Genomic DNA, 24,062 nt, shown 5'->3' on the forward strand with positions numbered 1-24,062 from the left:
GGAAGTTCATGCAACACCACATTGAGCTGGTAGAGGAAGATCATGATCACACACGCCAGCATATTAGTGATCTCCACTGCACGATTTCAGCACAACAGGTTGCCATGGGAGAATACCAACGACATCTGGAGGACCTGAATAATAGAGGTTGTCGTCACAATATATGTATAAGAGGTGTCCCTGAGGCAACCAGAGAGGCTGACCTCAAATGTACAGTGGAAGCTATCTTTAACCAAATCCTGGGAGCCGCACCTGGACATAAAATCCAATTAGATAGAGCCCACAGGGCCCTGAGACCTAAAGAGGCCACCTGCCTCCCTCGAGACATCATATGTTGTGTGACTGACTACTGAACAAAGAAGGAGATCATGATTAAGGCCAGAGAGTTGTCAGATATTGAATTTGATGGGGCCCCTTTGCAAATTATGCCTGACCTGTCCTGGGTCACTCTACAGAAAAGGAGGAGACTGCGTACACTACTTCAAGTACTTCGTGACCTGCAAATTCCTTACAGTTGGGGGTTTCCCCTTTAGCCTAACTGTGAGAAGAGATGGGAGATTGGCGACCCTGAGAGTAGAAGATGATCTGGAGAAGTTCTGTGAAGTTCTGGACATATCACCCCCTAGACTGATGAACTGGGAGCTCATTCCCCCGCCTCCTCCCTCCACCTGTGTGAACACTGTCTTGGAACCGGAGGAAGCGTACTGCCCAGAAATCACAGCCATCCTCAACCAGGCCCCAAGGGCAGTCTCACCCGGGCTGACTTGTCTTGCATCCGATGCAGGACCCCTGTGCACTGTCTACCCTGGCCCCACTATTCTGAGATATATATGTAAGGTCTTACTTTCTTACATACCGCTTTTCTTACCCATGATATGTTCATGCAGTGCAGAGTTAAGAGCACTAGCTTGGTTTGTCTTTGTTTCTTTTTTCGGATGATATGTTTTTTGCTTGTTGGTCCTCCCTCTGGACCATCTCACAGTTATTTTTCCTTCTTCACATATGTTCTGCTCTCCTTCTGATCGTTTCCCCCACTGGTCCTTGAAAGGCGACATGCTTCAATACTGAGCCTTTTTCTCCTTCACACAGGGATTATTGTTCCTTATCCTGTGTTTATCTGGTTGCCTCCAACGGACGCAGAGGGCTTACTGGTTACTTCCTTGGCCTAAACAATGTTTTTTTAGTGTGCACATATTTTATTTTTGTGTTGGTCTAATAGTCTTGTCTTGTTTGTCCCACTGTTACGTCTGTGGTATGTGCTCCCTTTTGTTTCCTCAGGTCCCATTCCACATACTCTTGATCTTCCCAAGCAGAGATGGTAACCTCACTTGGACACCCCTTGGGGCTGACTCCATGTGGGCTGGGGCTCGCTGGGACCCGACCTACCCTCACTACAGCTCTGCCATGCAGAGCACAGGTATTTATCATCTTTCGTTGCTGCTATTGGATTTAATCATAGTGCGTTTCGTCAGTCTTAACTAGTGATGAGCGAATACTGTTCGATCGAATAGATATTCGATCGAATAGTGAGATATTCGAATATTCGATATTCGTACGAATATCCCGCGAATATTCGATAAATATTCGATAAGCGTTCGAATCCCCCAGCTTCCGGTTTCACCCTCCAAATGGTCAAATAAATGTTTTTCACTAATCGAATACTTGTTCCCAAAGACTTTAATGGGATCGAATATTCGATCAAATATTCGAACATTCGCGGGATATTCATACGAATATCGAATATTCGAATATCTCACTATTCGCTCATCACTAGTCTTAACGTTAAAGGCCTTAACTCTGACTTAAAGCGGACGCTCCTCTTGAAGGAATTGTTTACCTTGCGTGCAGATATTGCATTTCTTCAAGTAACGCACCATGATCAATCGTGTACCTTTAAGTTTGCATATTTTAAGTACTCGGTTGTCTATTCTGACCTGAAAGATAAGAAACGGGCAGGAGTTGCCATTCTTTTTGGCGCTAATTGCCCCTTTCAGATCTCCTCTAGCGACATAGACCCTCAGGGCCCTTACATAATTTTGACTGGGTCTCTGGAGGGTGTTCCGGTTAACCCCTGCAACCTATATTCCCCCAATGATAGCCAAATGAGGTTCCTCACAAAGGTGCTCAATAAGATAGCACGCCTTCCCCCGGCTCTACTACTGATGGGCGGGGACTTTAATGCAATACCCTCGGAAACCTGGGATAGACAGACTGTCTCCCCATCTTTGCCCTCCCGGGCCACAGCCCAACACGGCCTTTCATAGGCTAATCAGGCAGCACCAACTATATGACCTCTGGCGGGTAGGGCACCCCATGGAGAAGGCCTTCATGTTCTACTCCCATCTGCATACCACACACACCCGCATTGATCTCTTCCTCGGGAATGTCCTGGGACTGCGATCCACCTCATGCATGGAGATTCACCAAATCTCTTGGTCGGACCATGCTCCAATCTCTCTAGACCTCACCTTGCTGTTGCAGCCCCATAGGGTATGCCACTGGAGGCTTAATGAGGGCTTACTGAACCATCCTCCGCACAGGGAGCACTTGGCCTCGAGTCTCCGGGAATACTTTACACTGAACCTAGGTAGTGTTAGTTCAGCGGCAATACTGTGGGACACCCATAAAACAGTGTTCCGGGGTAATTGTATCTCCCTCTCTTCCCGCCTCAAAAAAGACACACAAGCCCACTATACCGAACTATCCCAACTCTTGCGCATTAAATAGGCCGACATGATTCGTAGACCCTCTGTCCCTCTGCTTAGGGCCATAGTAGCGATACGCAATGAACTGAATGACTTGGCAATAGCTAAGGCTAGTCATCTCCTCTCATTTACAAAGCATAAATACAATGACAAAGCCAATAAGGCTCACACATTACTGGACTCGCAGCTCCATGACCAAAAAGTCAAGAAAACTCCTTTCTTTGTGAAGGACAGACAGGGTAAGCTACATTACGACCCTTCAGGTATTGCCAAGGTCTTTTCAGAGTACTATTCCTCCCTATACTCCCTCCCTACCACCCTCCCTTCCGACCCATATGAGCGAGACAACCTCCTTAGATCCTACCTAGAGTCTTGTGGCCTCCCGAAACTCTCCCCCTCCGACTTGGAGTCCCTTAACACACCCATTACCACGGAAGAATTGGAGGAAGTATTTAAGGGCCTTCAATCAGGGAAATCTCCTGGAATGGATGGACTTCCCTATGCATATTATAAAACATTCTCTGCCATTCTGCAACCTCATATGCTTTCTCTCTTTAATTCTTTCCTCAGCGGCGAGGAACATATACGATGTTGGGCTCCTACATAACGGTCATCCTGAAACAAGGCAAAGACCCCTCTGACCCTGCTGGTTACAGGCCCATCTCTCTGCTCAAAGCGGATCTAAAAATATTTACTAAGGTACTTGCGGTGCGATTGGGGATGGTCCTGCCGACCCTAATACATGCTGATCAGGTGGGATTTGTCCTGAATAGGCAGGCTGGTGACAACACCGGAAGGACAATCAACCTGGTTGAGGTCATGAATAAAACACGCTCTTCGGGTCTACTTTTAAGTTTGGATGCAGAGAAGGCCTTTGACAGGCTAGGCTAGCTCTTCCTGTTTGCAGCTCTTCAGACAAACGGCATTTCAAGGCCTTTTCTGCATGCCATCCGAGCACTTTATTCGACCCCTACGGCTCGAGTTAAACTGCCTCACACCACCTCTGACCCTATAGTTATACACAATGGGACTCGGCAGGGCTTTCCCTCTCCCCGCTCCTTTTTGTTCTTAGTATAGAGCAGCTGGCAACACAGATTCACCTCTCTCCAGATGTCCAGGGAGTTATAGTTAGGGACCGAGAGTTTAAACTCCCTATTTGCGGATGACATCTTACTTACCATCCGTAATTCACAGGTCTCGCTCCCTAACTTTCACTTTATACTGGACACATATGGAGCCCTGTATGGCTATAATATCAACTCACATAAAACTGAAGCTTTCCCTATCAACCTAACACTTTCCTATACACAGTCTTTACGTAGCTCGTACCCCTACAAATGGGTGGATGGGAGACTGAGATATTTGGGCATTAACATCACACAGTCTTTCCGAACTCTTTACAAACATAACTTTCCGCACTTCTTTCAGGAAGTGTCTTCCCAACTAACTAAATGGTCTACCCTACCCCTTTTCCTTATAGAAAGCATCAATGTGGTTAAAATGAACATCCTTCCCCGCTATTTATATCTCTTGGAGACCCTCCCAATCCCTATCTCTACTGGTGTGTTGCTTCGGTTTCAGGGAACCCTGTTGCACTTCATATGGACAGGGGGACGCCACAGAATAGCCAAAACGGTACTATGTGCTGGCAGGTCCCATGGAGGCCTGGCGGTCCCGACTGTATTCCTCTATTACCTAGCGGTCCACCTGCGAAGGATTCCCTCTTGTACATCCCTCTCAGCATACAATAAGGGCACTGAGATCGAAAAACTGTGGTTAGCTCCCATCCACCCCAGCGAACTAATTTGGTACCCTTCTTACTCGGGATCCACTAATTGGCTTCTGGTTCCCATGAGGCACACCAGGGAGATATGGCTGAAAAGCTACCAGTGATTCTCCCCTAACCCCTTAACGACATAGGGCGTATATTTACGCCCCGATGCCGTTAAGGACGTTCAGAGCGGGGCCGCGCGGCTATCCCGCTCTGAACCGCGGCGGTCCCGGGTGCCGCTTATAGCCCGGGACCGCCGGTATTAGCGGGCACGGTCTGATCACCGTGCCCGCTAATAAAGTAATCAGATGCAGCTGTCAAACATGACAGCTGCATCCGATTACCGGACGCAGCACTTCACTGGTGTCTAGTGGAGGAGATCGCTCCTCCGGGATGTTATCCTGGAGGAGCGATCTCCGTTTCTGAAGCCGGCCGGGGACCGCTCCAAGATGGCGCCGTCCCTGGCTCGACACTCGTTTACTTCCGGCTGCAGCAGCCGGAAGTAAACGAGTGCCTATCTCATGGATCTCTGCAGCATATCTATGCTGCAGAGATCTCTATGAGAGATCAAAGCACTTATACTAGAAGTCCCCCAGGGGGGCTTCTAGTATAAGTGTAAAGGTTAAAAAAAAAATGTTGTTAATAGTAAAAAGCCCCCTCCCCTAATAAAAGTCAGAATCACCCCCCTTTTCCCAGGTTATAAATAAAAGTAAATAAATAAACAAACATATTTGCTATTGCCACGTGCGTAATCGCCCGAAATATTAATTAATCACATTCCTGATCTCACACGGTAAATGGCGTCAGCGCAAAAAAATCCCAAAGTGCAAAATTGTGCATTTTTGGTCGCATCAAATCCAGAAAAATTGTAAAAAAAAGCGATCAAAAAGTCGTATATGCGCAATCAAGGTACCGATAGAAAGATCACATCATGGCGCAAAAAATGTCACCTGACACAGCCCCATAGACCAAAGGATAAAAGCGCTATAAGCCTGGGAACGGAGCGGTTTTAAGTGACGTATATTTGTTGACAATGGTTTGAATTTTTTACAGGCCATCAGATACAATATAAGTTATACATGTTACATATCGTTTTAATCGTAACGACTTGAGGAACATATATAACAAGTCAGTTTTACCCCAGGGCGAATAGCGTAAAAACACATTTCCCCCAAATAAACAAAATGCGTTTTTTTTTTCCAATTTTTTCACCATACATTTATTTTTTTACTGGATTCACAGTGTACTTTATGCAAAAATTCAGCCTGTCATTGCAAAGTAAAATTAGTGCTGCAAAAAATAAGGGCTCATGTGGGTTTTTAGGTGGAAAAATGCAAGTGCTATGGCCTTTTAAGCACAAGGAGGAAAAAACGAAAATGCAAAAATCAAAATTGGCTCTGTCCTTAAGGGGTTAAAGTGCAACCATCCTTGCTTACCCCTTTTCTGTACCCCGACTTACTGCAAAACAGCTATGACCGCGCCACTATCCTCCCCTGGCAAAATGCCAAGTTGTTCCAGTTTGCAGACATTGTTTGTCCACTTAAGAGGCAAGTATTGCCATTCCGGACATTTCGGGAGAGGTTTGAATTGCCGCTGCAGGCCTCAATACACCATGAGGGGGTGTCATACTTTGCCTTGGAAATCACGGTTAATAAGCCCTTCCCGAAACATACTGCATTTGAGCTCCTTTGTAGGGGAACCACCTCCACAAGAGGCCTTATCACCGACATCTACTCCATCTTAAATGCTCCCTCTGGTGAGGACCCGCCGAGTCACTCTTATATGGCCAAATGGGAACAATACCTCCACAGACCCATTCCCCTGAATCTCTGGCAGGTGATATTGTCGCAAGCCGTCAAGTCATCTTCTTGCATATCATACAGGGAAAACCAGTATAAAATACTTCTACACTGGTATCACACTCCTGACCTCCTGCACCGTTTTTTTCCTACTACCCCACCAACTTCTTGGCGCTGCCTTACTGAGATAGGTACCCTCCCTCACATCTTCTGGGGTTGTGCAGGCCTCCGCCCCTATTGGCTAGGGGTTCAAGGTCTCTTGGCTGCTGTCCTCCAGGTTACCCTTCCCTTGGACCCTCTTACTTACCTGTTAAATGTGTCCCCCAAATCACTGAGTAAGCCAGCATCCCGTCTCTTACTGTATATCCTCACAGCAGCCAAATGTTTGCTTGCCAAATATTGGAAGCAGACCCTGTTCCCGTCAGCGGTAGAACTTGTCAACAGAATCCAGGAGGTCAGGAGATGTGAATACCTCTCTGCTTCTAATGAGGACCGACTTGAAGGTTTCAATAAAATATGGTCACAATGTGACACATACTATGAGAAATTCCGTGCTTCAACACACCACTCTGCTTGATTTCTTGTTACCCTCCCCGCCCAATGTTCCTGTCTTGTCTTGTGTTTATGTATGTTTGTTCTCGTATCTGTTTTTGTTCATATAAATTTACCTTAGATCGGTCTATGAGTTATTTACTTTTTTGTTCGGTTGAATGATAATTACTTTTATAAAAGTCTCTTGGAGTGCAATGTGTTCCTATTTACTTGTTACACTAAAAAATACTAGCTATGCTGAGACTCTGTTTTTTGGACCCCACTCTTGGTCTCCGATATCTATTATCCAGCTGTATTTTTTGAACATTATCTACCATGTTCACATCACCTCTTTGCTATATGCTCTATGACTATATTAATCTAAAAGATGCTTTGTTTTTTGATTTTTTTTTTTATAAATAAACAATTTATTTAACAAAAAAATACCCTACAGAATGACACCTCCATCATAATTAAAAAGGCGGACAAGGGGGTGCGATTGTTGTTCAGAATCGCACCTCCTATGTCAATGAAGCACTATGCCAATTGGCCAATGAAAAAACGTATTGCAGATTACCTTGTGATCCTATGACACAATTTAAAAGAGAAGTCGATGCTTTCTTGTAAGAGGGCCTAGATGGAGGTGTCATTCAACAAAAAACAGCTGATGCTTCATATGTGGAGACTCTGCGTGTTCCTATCTTCTACCTCCTCCCTAAGATACACAAAGACTACAGCAGACTGCAGTTCCGGGTCGCTGCTACAGTACTTGTCGGTCTACGTGGATTCTTTTCTACAAGATATTGTCAAAAAGTTGGACAGATGTCTTATGGATATTGGCCATTTTTTAGATGTCATTGAACAAAAGGAGAGTGAACATGTCACTTATCTTTGTACACTCGATGTGCAGAGTCTTTATACTAACATACCGCAGGACAAAAGCATGCTATACACTAGAGAACAACTGAATAAAAATAGCAAATTAAGTAATAATATGAGTAACTTTCTTACAGGATTATTAGATCTTGTCCTTAGTAAAAATTACTTTAGATTTGACGATGAGTACTATTTACAGATTCATGAAGAAAGGACTGTAGATAGCTGACAGAGCCTCGGCGCTGGACTTGTAGAGTGCACTCTCCAGTTCCAAATGTATTATTAAAATAACTTGTTTTTTGAGCAATGCGTTTCGGCGACCTGCTGCCACCTTTATCAAGCTAGGAGCTTGATAAAGGTGGCAGCACGTCGCTGAAACGCGTTGCTCAATAAAACAAGTTATTTTAATAATACATTTGGAACGGAGAGTGCATTCTACAAGTCCAGTGCCGAAGCTGTATCAGCTATCTACAGTCCTCTCTTCAAGTTCCTGCGAGCGGCGGCATCGAGACGGGAGCCGTCGGCTGCACACTGAATGCCTGGCTGCGGACTTGCTTTTTAAGCCCTACTAGTGTTGTGCCTATTGTTTGCACAACATTATAAGGTTAATTTTTTTTTTGTAAGGACATTTTGCTCTATTTTATATCCTGAATACTGCACTATATGAGCGCCCTTCTGTGTCATTTTATGTTTGTCCGTTCTTTGCTCATTTACAGACTCATGGAGTTTCTTTGGGTTCTTCCGTAGCCCCAAGTCTAGCTAACATTTTTATGCATTCATTTAAGGAGAGATTTGTCGTCCTGAGCATGTAATTGTCAACATGGATTCGCTATGTCGATGACGTGTGCCTGCTCTGGACGTCGGATGAAACATCTCCGCTGGCCTTCGTCGATACATTGAATGCATGTCATGATTCTATTAAATTTACATTAGAATATGATTGTAATCATATCCACTTTTTGGATGTAGATGTTAGAAAACATGATACTGGTTTTGTGACCACTATGTTTTCTAAACCTACCGATCTAAACAATTTATTACATAGGAATAGTCATCATGCCCCCCCCCCCCCCCCCCCCTTGTATTTAGAAGCGTGCCCAAATCTCAATTTATGAGGGCCAGGAGAATAGCTAGTACTGACCATGAATATAAGAAGAATGCTAATAAGATCAAACAAAAGTTAATCGAAGGGGGTATAGCAGAAGGGACGTGGAAAATATGAAGAATGAAATTGGCAACATGAAGAGAGAAGAAGTTAGGAAGAAACGTAAAAAGTAAGACAAAAAGAAAGACAGGCTATTATACAATACCACCTACGATAAACATGCAGAAATTGTCAAAAGGAGCATATTGAAACATTGGAAATTACTAAGAAGTGACCCAAAATACGGTAATATTTTTTGTGAAAATCCCATTTTTTTTTTACAGGAAGAACAAATCTATAGACAATAAATTGATCAGAGGAGACATTGCTAAAAAGACAGTAACTAAACAGACATTTTTAGCCAGTAGTCGCAAAGGACATTCGGATGTATGTCCTGTCAACATAGCAGCACCATTATCAAAGGTGACTGCATTAATCATCCTAGAAAAGGTACCCAATATCCAGTGAAGGGTTTCTTCACATGCAATGACAAAAATGTCATTTATTTTCTGAAGTGTCCATGTGGACTTGGGTATATCGGTCAGACTAGCCATCCGATTAAATTGCGTCTTAATGAACACAAGGCTGCTATTTGTAAAGTTAGTACTAAAAAAGAATGTGGAGCAAAGGAAGAGAGTAAACGTTTCGGTAAAACCACGGTAGCGAGACATTTTCATGAAAATCGCCCCAATGTATGTGATCTTAGATGGCAGATAGTGGAGCAAGTTGAGATCTGTGCTGACAAAGAGGAGAACCATAAAAGGTTACTCCGCTGTGAGACCTATTGGATCTCTAAACTGGAGACATTGAGTCCTAATGAAATTTGTAGTTTCAAAGCATTTTTGTAATTTTTCATTTATATGTGTCACATCCTGTTATCTCACCCGGGATCATGCGTATTATTATGGATTTTGTAGCAATTTTTATATATTCCAATTGTGGTTTTTTAAGAGTTAATGCTGTATCCTTATAATCTCGTCCAACTCTCTACATCCTCGTGCATGAGGAAGAAGGCATAAGAAACGTCTGCGAGGAGGACGTGCCTGTGCATCCGTATGCTGAGTTCACATCAGCTGTGAGCAAACTATCTTTTGTATGCTGCATCCAAAGTTACAATAAAAGAACTTATAAGTCTACTCGACTAAGTATTTGCTGCACTGCAAGTACAGTGGACAGTGGGTCTAATCACCCGAAGATGTCAGCAGACTAGTGAGAGTTTAACCTATTTTTTTCCTTCACATTTCCTTATTATATTGGTCTTTATCATAGTCCACCATAATCCTCTGGATACCGATATCTGAAAAACAAAAGGGAAAAACACAACAACAAAAAAAAAGGCCAGGAGCAGAACATCGTGAAAGGTGTTCTGGACCTTAAAGAAGGCAGAAGCTACTTACAGCCTGCCGCACAAGGGGTTAAGTGAGGATCCTTTGTGTGCCAGACTGAATAATAATAATAATAATAATAATTATTATTATTATTATTATTATTATTATTACAGGAGTTTTTTTTTTCCAGATACAAATTTTTCATTAAACCGATGCAATAAAATATCAGTTTATACTACTACCAGGTAATGCTTAATTTACATACACATCTCTGGGTGAGACAAATACACAGGGGGACTTTTGTTAAGTTTGGCGGTTTTTGCGCGGGCTTAAAAAAAATGTCCCTGCAGCGCCAACAGTATACAGATTTATGTCGAGGCGTATTGCCTCTACATAAATCCTGAGTGCACGGAGGGAAACCTATGCCATCTCTGAGCTGGTGTAGGTTTCTTTTTCATTTTTCCGTGTGCCAAACCTAAAGTCTGCATTCTCCGTTCCGTCCCCTACTCAGCCTTTCCCCACCCCCTGGTGCAAGCGTCGTAAACATGCGTTTGCAAATAAATCCATTTGCATCTGCCTGTTTTACGACAAAAAATAGAACTTTTTACATTCATAAATCCCCCCCCCACAGTGTTTACACTGAACACCATGTTTGAGTGTTACTATCAGGCTCTTATTAAGGAATGCAGTGTTAGAATATGTTCACATTATTTCCTTTGCATATTTCGTAGCTTACAGTGAAAGAGCCCAGTAGTATGGCAATACCAATTTTTATTTTTGTTTTATTAAAAGTGTATTATTATTATTATTATTATTATTATTATTATTATTATTATTATTATTATTATTATCTCCCCTCTTTTCTTCTTAATTATACAACAGTTTCTAAAGCAATTGTATATCTATCTTTCTAATTTTGTTTACTCTATAATCTTTGCCTATCTCTGTATTTAATTTATGATTACATGTGAATCAAGAACTAAGTGCCAAATGGAAGATCTGTTGGCATTTTTAACCGTATCATTCGCCTTAAAACTTATTGGATTCTAAAAGCGTAATTGAAGCTGAAATTGATGAGAATGCTGCTGCAGCAGGACAGAGAGAAGACTAAAATGAAGTCATTACTCGCCCACATAAGCTATCTAGGCTTTCCAATAAAAAGTCTTGCAGGATTTAATAATGCCAGTATTACTTCCTTTCTTGTATTATTTGCATATCCAAGAAACACGTAATGCTAGTTAATAGGAATTTATAATATTCTTAGCATGTAAAACTTTAAAGCATATTTTGGAAAATTGCACTACAGGTTAAGCCCCATTTCAATTTAATTCTGTACAGGTTCCTGAAAGGCACTTTGAACTGAATGGTGTTCAGTCAATGTGCTGTACATGATTAAAGGGGTAAGCACAGTCATTAACAAAACTGACTAATGGACTACAGTGTTTAAAACTCCCAAATGCCACAATGATAAAATGAAGGTATTTACTTATTAATTTTCTTACATAGATCTTAGTTTGCTAGCACAAGATCAAGGCAGTTTCTCCATGTCTCTTGTGCTTGCATAAGAGAATTTAGTAAAGAGCAAAGTTGTTTCATTTTGCTCAACATGATGGCATGCCATGACTACTAAAAGTGGCTACTCACTCTTTTAAAGCAACAAATGAATCCGATTTTAGGGTTCCTCACAAAATAAATAACATATTGAAACAAAGTTTGTTATGGATGTTTTAACTTTTATTTTATTTAATTTAATTGATTGTCTAAACACAGTATAGAAGCATAGTTAAAGTAAGGTTGAAAATAGACATGTGATGTTCAACAAGCAACATGATGGGAAGGAGTTAGTGAGGCTATACACACAAAACACCCCACAAAATTGTGTCAGGAATGTGCAGTAGCCTGGTGTGAACTGGGCCTGTTTTTTTGCTTTTGTGTTACACACCCAATTGCCTCCCGCAATGCAAAAGTCAGATTATGTGTACATGGAGGACTGCGGCGGGCACGCACGTCTCCGCCTGTGTCATAGACTCCATTCTATGCATGGGCGGATTCCGCCCTCCGTCCAAAGAATGAACTTGATCATCCTTTGGATGGATGAAAGAATCTGCCCATGCATAGAATGGTGTCTATGACACGGGCAGAGATGCGCGTGTCTGCCGCAGTCCGCAAAGGGGGCATGAGCTGAGAACTCTGCAACTGAGTTTTCGTCAGAATTACTCAGTGTGCACATACCCTTACACTGAACTCTGCTAGCCTTGATAGCCGCACCTGAGCAAGTCTGTTTGATTGATGTGTTTCTCTGCCTGTCTGAAACCTAGAGCATCAGAGCAACAGTCTGATGGGGATCTGTACCGTGCTCTTGATCCTCATAAAAGAAAGCTGAGCCAGTCTGGTTTTGCCTCACGGTCACCATGAATGCTATAACCAACATAGTGGACCAAATGCAGTGGCTCAACACTATGGTGCAGGAGCTGGCGGAGAGGGTCCAAGGGCAGGAGACGACCCCCCTTCAGCTTGCTATGACCTCCCCAGCACCTCCTGAGCCTCCCGTCCAACTTCCTGAGAAATTCAAGGGGGAAAGAAGAAGCTTCTGCACTTTCCGGGAGGGTTGTAAGCTGTTTTTCCGACTGCGTTTTCCTTCCTCCAGAGACAAGGCTCAGATGGTGGCTATAGTTTTGTCCCTCCTTCAAGGGCCACTGCAGGAATGGGCATTCTCCCTGTCACCTGACTTGCAAACAGTTGACCGATTTTTCTCCGCATTGGGCCTGCTGTATGATGACCCGGATAGTGCACCCGATGCGAAGCGACAACTAACCAGATTACGGCAATATTCCCATAGAGGAATATTGTTCTGAGTTTCGGCAGTGGAGCGGCCCTTCCACTTGAAACGACTCCGCCCTCCGATTCCAATTCTGGGCCGGACTGAGAGACTGACTAAAGGACATTTAATTGGCCTACCCGACTCCTGATACCCTTGAGGAGAGTGTGAACCTGGCAATTAGGGTGGATCGACGGTTGAGGGACCAACAGAGGGAAAGGGGTTCCCCAGACCTGACTAGACCCTCTTTGTCTCCAACCTCCTTCCCTAAACCTTCCCTGCTGTCTCACCCCATCAGAAAGAACCGATGCAAGTTGACACCATAGACGCCAAGGCCAGACGGGTACACCGTATACAGAACAGTCTTTGTCTGTACTGTGGTAAATCACAACGTGAAAAAGATACAAATATGTACAAAAGTCTCCAAAATCAGGTCCGTAGTCAGTGGGAGGAAGTTAGGGCTGTCATGTCCTTGCTGGTATGGAGGGAACTCTGTATATGTCCACAGATAACCATGCCACGTCCAGTCTCATTCACAGACAGTACCGACAATACCTCCTGACCAATTAATTGAACAAATAGTAAAGGTGATCAAGCTACCACCGGACAGTTACCAAACCATGATCCTCTAGTTTAGAACTGTCCCAAGGCGAACAGACCGACTAACATGCCCAACGCGTTTCAGTATCAAATGTCGGATACGTTATCAGGGGCTAAACGGTCATAGCGTCATATACGTCATAGATTTGACAAGGTAAATAAGACATCACATTTGCACATGATTTATGGCTAATTATGCACGCCAGTAGTTTATATGTGTGTGATGTTGATATGGAGCGCTGCTGTGTCCTGTACTCACTGTACCAACGTCCAGGTAACCAACAGATATTTATCCCACCGTACGTCACTGATTGTGGGTACTGTATAATGTGAAAAGTTGTATCAGTATGACCGGAGTAATATGTACTTATATGTATTGAATTTTATCATATAGTACTTACTCTGTCATGCTCAAGAGTCAACCTGGGTACAGACTCACATCTAGGACCAGTTAACCTGCAAGTGGATACGCATACATTGGTATTACAGTAACAATGTGTGCAGTGCAGTATAATACCTGCCACTTGCAGCAGTCACAACGATAGGATTTTAGTGCTACTTACAGCCAGCGCTTCCTGAGGAGACATGCTCCCGTCCTCCTGTTTCCGCGGAGTCTCGGGAATGCCTGCGGCGGCTAGAAGAACTAGCCGCCACATTGGCAGTTGCGCGTCTGACGTCACAGCACTCAAAGTAGCGCGCCAGAACTAGGTCACTCCCCCCTGCACGCCCGGTGGGAGTGAACGGTCCCAGTAGGTAAACAAAGGATCCGACGTTCTGACAGTGTGGCGCTCTCCAAGGTGCTGCACAAGTGTGCGATGACAATTAAGTTGCCGCGTGAATAAGCGGGTAATGTGATTAAGATTACTGGGTAATTCTTGAACCGCCTCTAGACATTATCAGTTACAGTTATTTTACAGATATGCAAATGACTGACAATATATACATGAGGATGATGTATACCTAACATGTTAGTGTGTAATAAAGCAGAATGCATGTGTAGTGGAATATACAACCGTGGTACGTTATGTACACACTCGTGAGTATGCAGTATCCACAGCATAGCATTGGTGACATGATATGGTTAGGATCCTGGATGAACGGTAGGGGATGGGCCTATAATACCCTAGTCTGCCCTATCCTATATCCCTATGCCTATGTGGGATGGCCGTCCTAAAAAGGACGGTCCCACTCTACAACCTAGGGCTATCGGGTCCCTAGGTGTCCCTGTTTTCTAAACCGGCTCACTAACTGTTAGTAGGCCCACTAGGACCTTCCCTAGCTAACTTGTTGAGCCAGCATTCTAAACAGTCAGAGTGAAGGGTGACAGTGGTGTCTATTCCAGAAGGGAGGGGAGGGGGGGTGTTTGTGGGAAGGGGGGGCTACTGCATCTGTTAGTCATGAATTGTATGTACTATATATAACAGGCAAAGTTTAGAGACTCGTTAAGACCTCCCGGTGCAGTGGTTTGTAAGCAATATTCTATCAATATCACCCCCCCGGGGGCAAGGTTTGAGGCTCTCTATTGCAGTGAATTTAATAACGTCGGGGTTTCCCCCGTGATGTTCATGTACATGTGTTGCCAGAGGTGTGTCTCTTTTGTTTCTAACATCTCCCCTATGCTCAAGTATGCGTTTGCGCCACTCCCTAATCGTTTTACCCACGTATTGTTTAGAGCATTTACAAGTAGCCAGGTATATTACCGCTTTAGTGCTACAATTAATGAATGATCTAATCTCGTAGGTTTGCATGGTCTGTGAGCATGTGAATGATTTGGTTTTCTGTACTGATGTGTCCGCAGCAGTAGGAGCCAGTGGCCTGCTGTGTGTGAAGCCAAGTTTTTTGCACCGTAGCAGGTGGCAGGTGGCTCTGCGTCACTCTATCCTTTATACTTCTCCCCTTTCTGTAGGTGATCAAAGGGTACTCACTGACCACATCTCTGAGGTCTGGGTCCAGTCTAAGGATATTCCAATGTTTTTTCAGAATATCCCTGACCTTCCCGGCCTCGGTGTCGAAAGTCCCTATGATGCGCATAAATCCCTCAGTGTCCTCTCTCTGTCTAGGATTAAGTAGGTCATCCCTCTGTCTTGTTTTAGCTGAGTTGTATGATTCCCTCAATGTGTAATCCGGGTAACCCCTCTCTATAAACCTATTTCTCAGATCCCTAGCTTGTTTGTCAAAGTGTTCATCATTGGAGCAGTTCCTCCTGATCCGAGGTACTGCCCTTAAGTATGCCCTCCTGGAACAAACACCAGAAAGCTACAGGTGCCTGAGCGACTATCGAGGGGGTCACTCAGGTGTACAGGTAAGCTTCATGAGAAGGAACAAGCTACTGTTACCTATTTCTCTGGTGTTGGGGATAGATGCATTACTGGGTATGCTCAGGTTGATTCTGGGTCTTCTGCAAATTTCATTAACCCTGTGTTTTGGTCTTGTTTAGAGGCATGTCCCCTGCTACTCAGGTCTCCGGTAAATGCCACTGGAGCGGACTCTGCTACGTTAGCCCAAGGGGACGTACCGTATATCACCCCCCACCTTAGTGTGTTCGATTTTTTTAATCAAATTGTGGGTGCTAAGTGGTTTTCCTAGATCCATTTGCAGGGAGCATACAATTTAATAAGGATTAAGGAAGGTGATGAATGGGAGACTGCCTTCAATACTCCTGAAGGGCATTTCGAATACCTTGTTATTCCCTTTGGTCTATGCAATGCCCCGGAAGTCTTCCAACGCTTTGTGAATGATGTATTCCACGAGTACCTTTGTCATTTCTTGAGTTAGAGGGAGAAAAAACAAACAGAAAGACGATGCCTCGTGTGATACCGTAGGTGGGACCAATGTAAAGACAGGAGTGGTTCCAGGCTCCCCTTGTAGCCACTTGGGCTTTATGCATATCTCCCCAAACTCAGGGTAGATGAGTGGTCCGGATCTCGGTCCACGTTGAAGTACTTTGTTGTGTAGTTAAGCTGCAAAAGCTAGTCTAGGGTACATCGACGAGATGTTCCCAAAAAAAGGGGCCGGTGTGTACTAGAAGTGATAAATGAAGGACAGATGGGCCTTGTTCCTTACTAGGTTTGATTTTGAGATAACCTACCGGCCTTGTTCCAAGAATGTCAAGGCTGACGCTCTGTCCCGCAGCTTTAACATTGAGACCATACCTAGGATCCAATCTGATTCCATCTTTTCCCCTGGTGTGGTAGTGGCCATTCTGCAGCCCAATCTGGTGACTCAAATCGCTGAGTCTCAGTCCCTGGCCCCCCGGAACACTCCAGAGTTGCTACTATTTGTGCCCCCTAACCCTTGTCTCTGAGTCTTGGAGGAGATTCACAGCTCTGTGTTAGCTGGGCACCCAGGGCTGGCAGGAACCAAATACTTGCTCTCACGCCACTACTGATGGCCTTCCTGGGCCCGAGATGTGAAGGCCTTTGTTGATGCATGTGAGACCTTTGCTAGGTCCAAGGTCCATTGGAGGCCACCTGAAGGGTTATTACTAGTGATGAGCGTGTAGCCTGAGACCGCGGCTATTAGCAGGCACGGTCCGATCGCCATGCCCGCTAATTAAGTAATCGGAGGCAGCTGTCAAAGTTGACAGCTGCATCCGATCACTTGTATGCAGCCGTCCCTGGTGTCTATTGGCGGAAATCGCCCCCCGGGACGTTGTCCCGGAGGGGCGATCTCAGTGTCTAATACCTGCTAGGGGTCTTCGCCAAAATGGCGCAGATCGCGGCTCGGCACTTGGTTGTTTCGGCTGCAGCAGCCGAAAGCAATCAAGTGCCTATCTCATCGATCTATGCTGTATAACTATATACAGCATAGATCAATGAGAGATCAGAGTGCATATACTAGAAGTTCCCCAGGGGGGCTTCTAGTATATGTGTATAAAAAAATCAAAGTGTTGTTGTTAATAAAAAGCCCCCTACCCTAATAAAAGTTTGAATCACCCCCCTTTCCACATGTTATAAATAAAAATAAATAAATAAATAAATAAACATGCTTGGTATCGCCGCGTGCGTAATCACCCGAACTATTAATCACATTTTTGATCTTGCACGGTAAACGCCAGATAAAAGAAAAGTTATACATGTTACATATCGTTGTAATCATAATGACTTGAGGAACATTCATAACAAGTCCATTTTACCCCAGGGAGGATGGCGTAAAAACAAATAACTCCCAAATAAACAAAATGCCTTTTTTTTGTTCAACTTCACCACACATTGAATTTTTTTCTGGTTTCGCAGTGTAATTTATGCAAAAATTCAGCCTGTCATTGCAAAGTACAATTATTGACACAAAAAAATAAGGGCTCATGTGGGTCTCTAGGTGGAAAAATGCAACTGCTATGGCCTTTTAAACACAAGGAGGAAAAAACAAAAACGCAATAACGAAAATTGTCTCCGTCCTTAAGAGGTTAAAGTCAATGGGAACAAGTATTCGATTATTGAAACATCTATTCGACCACTTGGAGGTAAAAGAACGGAAGCTGGGGGATTTGAACGCTTATCGAATATTTATCGAATATTCGGCAAACTATTCGATAATAAGCGATAGATCGAATACCTTACTATTCGATCGAATATCTATTCGATCGAACAGTATTCGCTCATCACTGGTTATTACATCCTTTACCTGTGCTTACGAGACCATGGACACATATCTTAATGGATTTCATTACTGACTTGCCCTGTCCAAGGGGAAAACTGTCATTTGGGTAGTTGTGGATAGATTTTCCAAGAGGTGTCATCTCATCCCGTTGTGCAAACTACCAAATGTTCGTACTCTGGCTACACTATTTATTAATCACATTTTGCGCTTGCATGGTATTCTTGAAAATATTGTGTCCGATCGGGATGTTCAGTTTGTGAACCAACCAGTCTCTAGAACAATTTCTGAGGTTTTTTGTGGCTAATTCCCAAGACAAATGGAGGGACTTTGTATGTCTAGCTGAGTGCGCATTGAAAAATCATGGTTATTATGGCTTTAACTAGGGAGGATTGAACCGAACCGTAACAAATCAGATTTGTTCCGAACTTTGCAAAAAGTTCAGTACGGTACCAAACCGAACTTTGAGAAAGTTTGTTACAAATCTAGTGAAAATAACAACTGCAATGCAAAACTGTACTTTTTTCACAGAATAGACCAGGATACAAGTGAATATCACTCCTATAATCCCTTTTATCCTGGTTTTTTGTGAAAATCAAGATGTGTGACGTCACCCCACAGCACCAGGAAGTGTCTGAGCGCGCCAGCAGCTTGTCAGTGTGTTGCCAGACTTCAGAGAGAGAGGAGCTCTGTATTAGATAGAGAGGGAAAAGAGATAGATAGATAGCCAAACAACTAGATAGATACAGGGAGAGATAGAGAAAGAATAGAAAGTGTTAGGGCCCTATTCCACCCGACAAGTATCGTTCAGATTATCGTTAAATCGTTCGAATCTAAACGATAATCGTTCGGTTGAAATGCAGTTAAAGATTAACGACTGAATGAGAAATCGTTGCTCGCTTTACAAGACCTGGACCTATTTTTATCGTTGCTCGTTCGCAAAAAGTTCGCATTGAATAAGACGTTGTTCGGTCATTCGCAGTAGATACGAATGCAATAGCGAAGAAATAGCAAAGAAAAAACAATCGCCTATACAATCATAAGTAACGATTATCGTTCCATGGAAATGAGTGAACGTTTTAGGTGTTTTCGCAATAGAGGTCGTTTGAGATCGTTAATCGTTAACGATTATGCAAACGATAATTGTCCGGTGGAATAGGGCCCTTAGTGAGAGAAGCAGGAGAGAGGAAGAGAAAAAAAAAACTAATCGCAAAATCCAGGGAAAGCTAGATATAGAAGAACTTGTGCCTGCTGTGCAATGAGAGGGTCAGTCGTCGTAGGGGTTATAATCTTGGGACAACATCCATGAGGATGCATATGGAAATGCAACACCAACAGGCCTGGAAGAACCGTGACTCCAATACCACCTCCTGTCAGGATGCACCATTAACTGCAGATCCCATAATGCAGCATCCTCTCAGTGGAACTCAGGGCTCATCAGCCTCAGGTGCCAGCAGCAGCACAGTGTCACTGCCATCTACAACGCTAATGAGGCAGTAATCCGTGACCGAATCCATGGCATGACGTCAGGTCTACTCTAGCAGCAATCCCATGGCCCAGAAACTGACCAGACACCTGTTAAGGCTGCTGGTGCTTCAGTCCCTGCCCTTTAACCTTGTGGACTCCCAGCCTTTCAAGGATTTCATGGTGTGTGCGCACCCCAGATGGCGAGTCCCTAGCTGCCACTACATCTCTGGCAAAGCTGTCCCATCACTGCACAGTTACGTGCAGAAAAAGGTTGGCGACTCATTGGGACTCTCGGTGTCCAGGTCGTGCACCTGAGTGCTGATGTCTGGTTCTGTAATTATGGGCAAGGGCAGTACATGTCTGTTAATGCCCATTGGGTCAACATCCTCCCAGAAGAACATCGGGAAGTTGACCCATTCTTGCCACTGTCACCTCCAGGGGACCAGCAGCGAGAAGCACAAGTACTGCCTCCATTAGCTTGCAACTATCCGTTGCTTTGACTGCAGTCAAACCTGCCCTGGTGTCTTACCACCAACGTCAGGCCCGGCGCTCTCACGCTGTCCTCCATTTGGTGAGCCTGGGTAAACGGAACCACGGTGAGCAAGAGCTCCTCTGGACCATCTGGGAGGAGATAGATCAATGGCTGACCCCAACTGGGCGAAGTTTAGTAGCGGACAATGGGAGAAACATTGTCTCTGCAGTGCAGCGGGGAGGGCTGAGTAATATACCTTGTAGGGCATATGTGATAAACCTCATAGTGCACAGGTTTCTTTGATCATTTCCTGCACAAGACCTTATGAGGATGTCACGCAGAGTGTACGAACATTTCAGCCACTCCTACAGTGCAAGGAACACCCTGCTCAGTATTCAGAGACAGCACAGTATGCCCCAACATTGGCTAATCTGCGACGTGTCAATTTGCTGTAGTTCTGCCCTACATATGCTGGACAGCTTGTATGAACAAAGGTCAGCCGTAACAGACTACCTCATGGGGCAATGAGACAGCTTCACGCCACACTGCGACTTCCAAGTCACATACTGGCAGTTAATGCGTGATGTCTGCCAATTGTTGATCCCTTTTGAGGACACAACTCTTTTTGTGAGCAGGCAGGACTATGGGATCAACGACAACCATATGCACCATAGTACTGAACGCCATTTGGTAAAAGGTATAAAAATGTCCTGTTGATTTTACTCAGCAGACCCGCAGCCACATGTGAAGGTACCCATAGGGTGAGTTTTTTTTTGGAGTGACCAAAGCGAGGGTGGGAGGTCACTTCCATACCCCATCAGGGCATTTTCCCCTACCCACTTTAAAACATAAATCCAGACAATCAATAACTTTCTGTGCCCTCACTTGACCCAGAAACTTATAAATTGCCCGGACTTACTCTTTAAGCCAGCTGGTGACAGCACTAAAAATCACAAAAGCATACATCCATTAGGTTGGGCGCTACACTCGGTTAGGACATCCTACGGATGTTATATATATATATATATATATATATATATATATATATATATATATATATATATATATATACACACACACTACCGTTTAAAAGTTTGGGGTCACATTGAAATGTCCTTATTTTTGAAGGAAAAGCACTGTACTTTTCAATGAACTTTAAACTAGTCCTAACTTTAAACAAATACACTTTATACATTGCTAATGTGGTAAATGACTATTCTAGCTGCAAGTGTCTGGCTTTTGGTGCAATATCTACATAGGTGTATAGACGCCCATTTCCAGCAACTACCACTCCAGTGTTCTAATGGTACAATGTGTTTGCTCATTGGCTCAGAAGGCTAATTGATGATTAGAAAACCCTTGTGCAATCATGTTCACACATCTGAAAACTGATCTTCCTTTGAGCAGATTGTTTTTCTGGAGCATCACATTTGTGGGGTCAATTAAACGCTCAAAATGGCCAGAAAAAGAAAACTTTCATCTGAAACTCGACAGTCTATTCTTGTGAAATGAAGGCTATTCCATGCAAGAACTTGCTAAGAAATTGAAGATTTCCTACAACGGTGTGTACTACTTCCTTCAGAGGACAGCACAGACAGGCTCTAACCAGAGTAGAAAAAGAAGTGGGAGGCCGCGTTGCACAACTAAGCAAGAAGATAAGCACATTAGAGTCACTAGTTTGAGAAACAGACGCTTCACAGATCCCCAACTGGCATCTTCATGAAATAGTACCCGCAAAACACCTGTGTCAACATCTACAGTGAAGAGGCGGCTGCGGGATTTTGGGCTTCAGGGCAGAGTGGCAAAGAAAAAGCCATATTTGAGACTGGCCAATAAAAGAAAAAGATTAAGATGGGCAAAAGAACACAGACATTGGACAGAGGAAGACTGGAAAAAAGTGTTGTGGATGGATGAATCCAAGTTTGAGGTGTTTGGATAACAAAGAAGAACGTTTGAAAAGGACAAATGAAAAGATGCTGGAAGAATGCCTGACGCCATCTGTTAAGCATGGTGGAGGTAATGTGATTGTTTGGGGTTGCTTTGGTGCTGGTAAGGTGGGAAATTTGTACAGGGTAAAAGGGATTCTGAATAAGGAAGGCTATCACTCAATTTTGCAATGCCATGCCATACCCAGTGGACAGCGCTTGATTGGAGCCAATTTCATCCTACAACAGGACAATGACCCTAAACACACCTCCAAATTGTGCAAGAACTATTTACAGCAGAAGCAGGCAGCTGGTATTCTATCGGTAATGGAGTGGCCAGCACAGTCACCAGATCTGAACCACATTGAGCTGTTGTGGGAGCAGCTTGACCGTATGGTACGCCAGAAGTGCCCATCCAACCAATCAAACTTGTGGGAGCTGCTTCTAGAATCGTGGGGTGCAATTTCTCCAGCTTACCTCAACAGATTAACAGCTAGAACTGCATGTTACCACTTAATTTCTAATCAGCCAATCACATGGCGGCAACTCAGTGCATTTCGGCATGTAGACATGGTCAAGACAATCTCCTGCAGTTCAAACCGAGCATCAGTATGGAGAAGAAAGGTGATTTGAGTGCCTTTGAACGTGGCATGGTTGTTGGTGCCAGAAGGGCTGGTCTGAGTATTTCAGAAACTGCTGATCCACTGGGATTTTCACGCACAACCATCTCTAGGGTTTACAGAGAATGGTCTGAAAAAGCAGTTCTGTGGGCGGAAATGCCTTGTTGATGCCAGAGGTCAGAGGAGAATGGGCAGACTGGTTCGAGCTGATAGAAAGGCAACAGTGACTCAAATAGCCAACTGTTACAACCAAGGTAGGCAGAAGAGCATCTATGAACGCACAGTACGTCGAACTTTGAGGCAGATGGGCTACAGCAGCAGAAGACCACACCGGGTGCCACTCCTTTCAGCTAAGAACAGGAAACTGAGGCTACAATTTGCACAAGCTCATCGAAATTGGACAGTAGAAGATTGGAAAAACGTTGCCTGGTCTGATGAGTCTCGATTTCTGCTTGAACATGACAATGAGTTCACTGTACTCAAATGGCCTCCACAGTCACCAGATCTCAATCCAATAGAGCATCTTTGGGATGTGGTGGAACGGGAGATTCGCATCATGGATGTGCAGGCGACAAATCTGCAGCAACTGTGTGATGCCATCATGTCAATATCAATCATGTCAATAGGTGCTTCCAGCACCTTGTTGAATCTATGCCACGAAGAATTGAGGCAGTTCTGAAGGCAAAAGGGGGTTCAACCCGTTACTAGCATGGTGTACCTAATAAAGTGGCCGGTGAGTGTATGTGTATATATATATATATATATATATATATATATATATATATATATATATATAAATATAGTGGTGCCTTGGATTACGAGCATAATTGGTTCTGGGACCATGCTTGTAATACAAATCCACTCTTAAACCAAAGCAAATGTTCCCATAAGAAATCATAGGAATATGGACAATTGGCTCCACACCTCAAAAATAATTATTTATTATTCTGAATAACATGTAGAACAAATGAAACAAACATTTAGAAACAGCAGAATATGTCATATTATAAGTCACTGTACAGTAATGGAGAGGAAGGGAAACACAAGGGCGGGCAGAAACTGCAGGGAGCATTAAGGAATGAGCAGGGCAGATGTGGGCACATACATGCAGCGCTTTCTGTCCGGGGAGCGAGGGGTTAAAGCTATGGAGAGATTACCCCAACAGTCCTGTCCCCTGATAAAAGCCCCAGACTTCCTGGGTTTAGACCACCCTGTGCAGGCCATGCCCCTCCCCCACTCCCCTCCCACCCAGTGCAGGGAGCTCTTAAACCAAAGAAATGCTCTGAAACCAAGTCACAATTTTAAAAACTGTGAGCTCTTAAACCAAGTTAATCTTCAACCAAGGTACCACTATATATATATATATATATATATATATATATATATATATATATATATATACATATGTGT

The sequence above is a fragment of the Dendropsophus ebraccatus genome, chromosome 5, assembly GCF_027789765.1.
Source record: "Dendropsophus ebraccatus isolate aDenEbr1 chromosome 5, aDenEbr1.pat, whole genome shotgun sequence".
Taxonomy (NCBI): domain Eukaryota; kingdom Metazoa; phylum Chordata; class Amphibia; order Anura; family Hylidae; genus Dendropsophus; species Dendropsophus ebraccatus.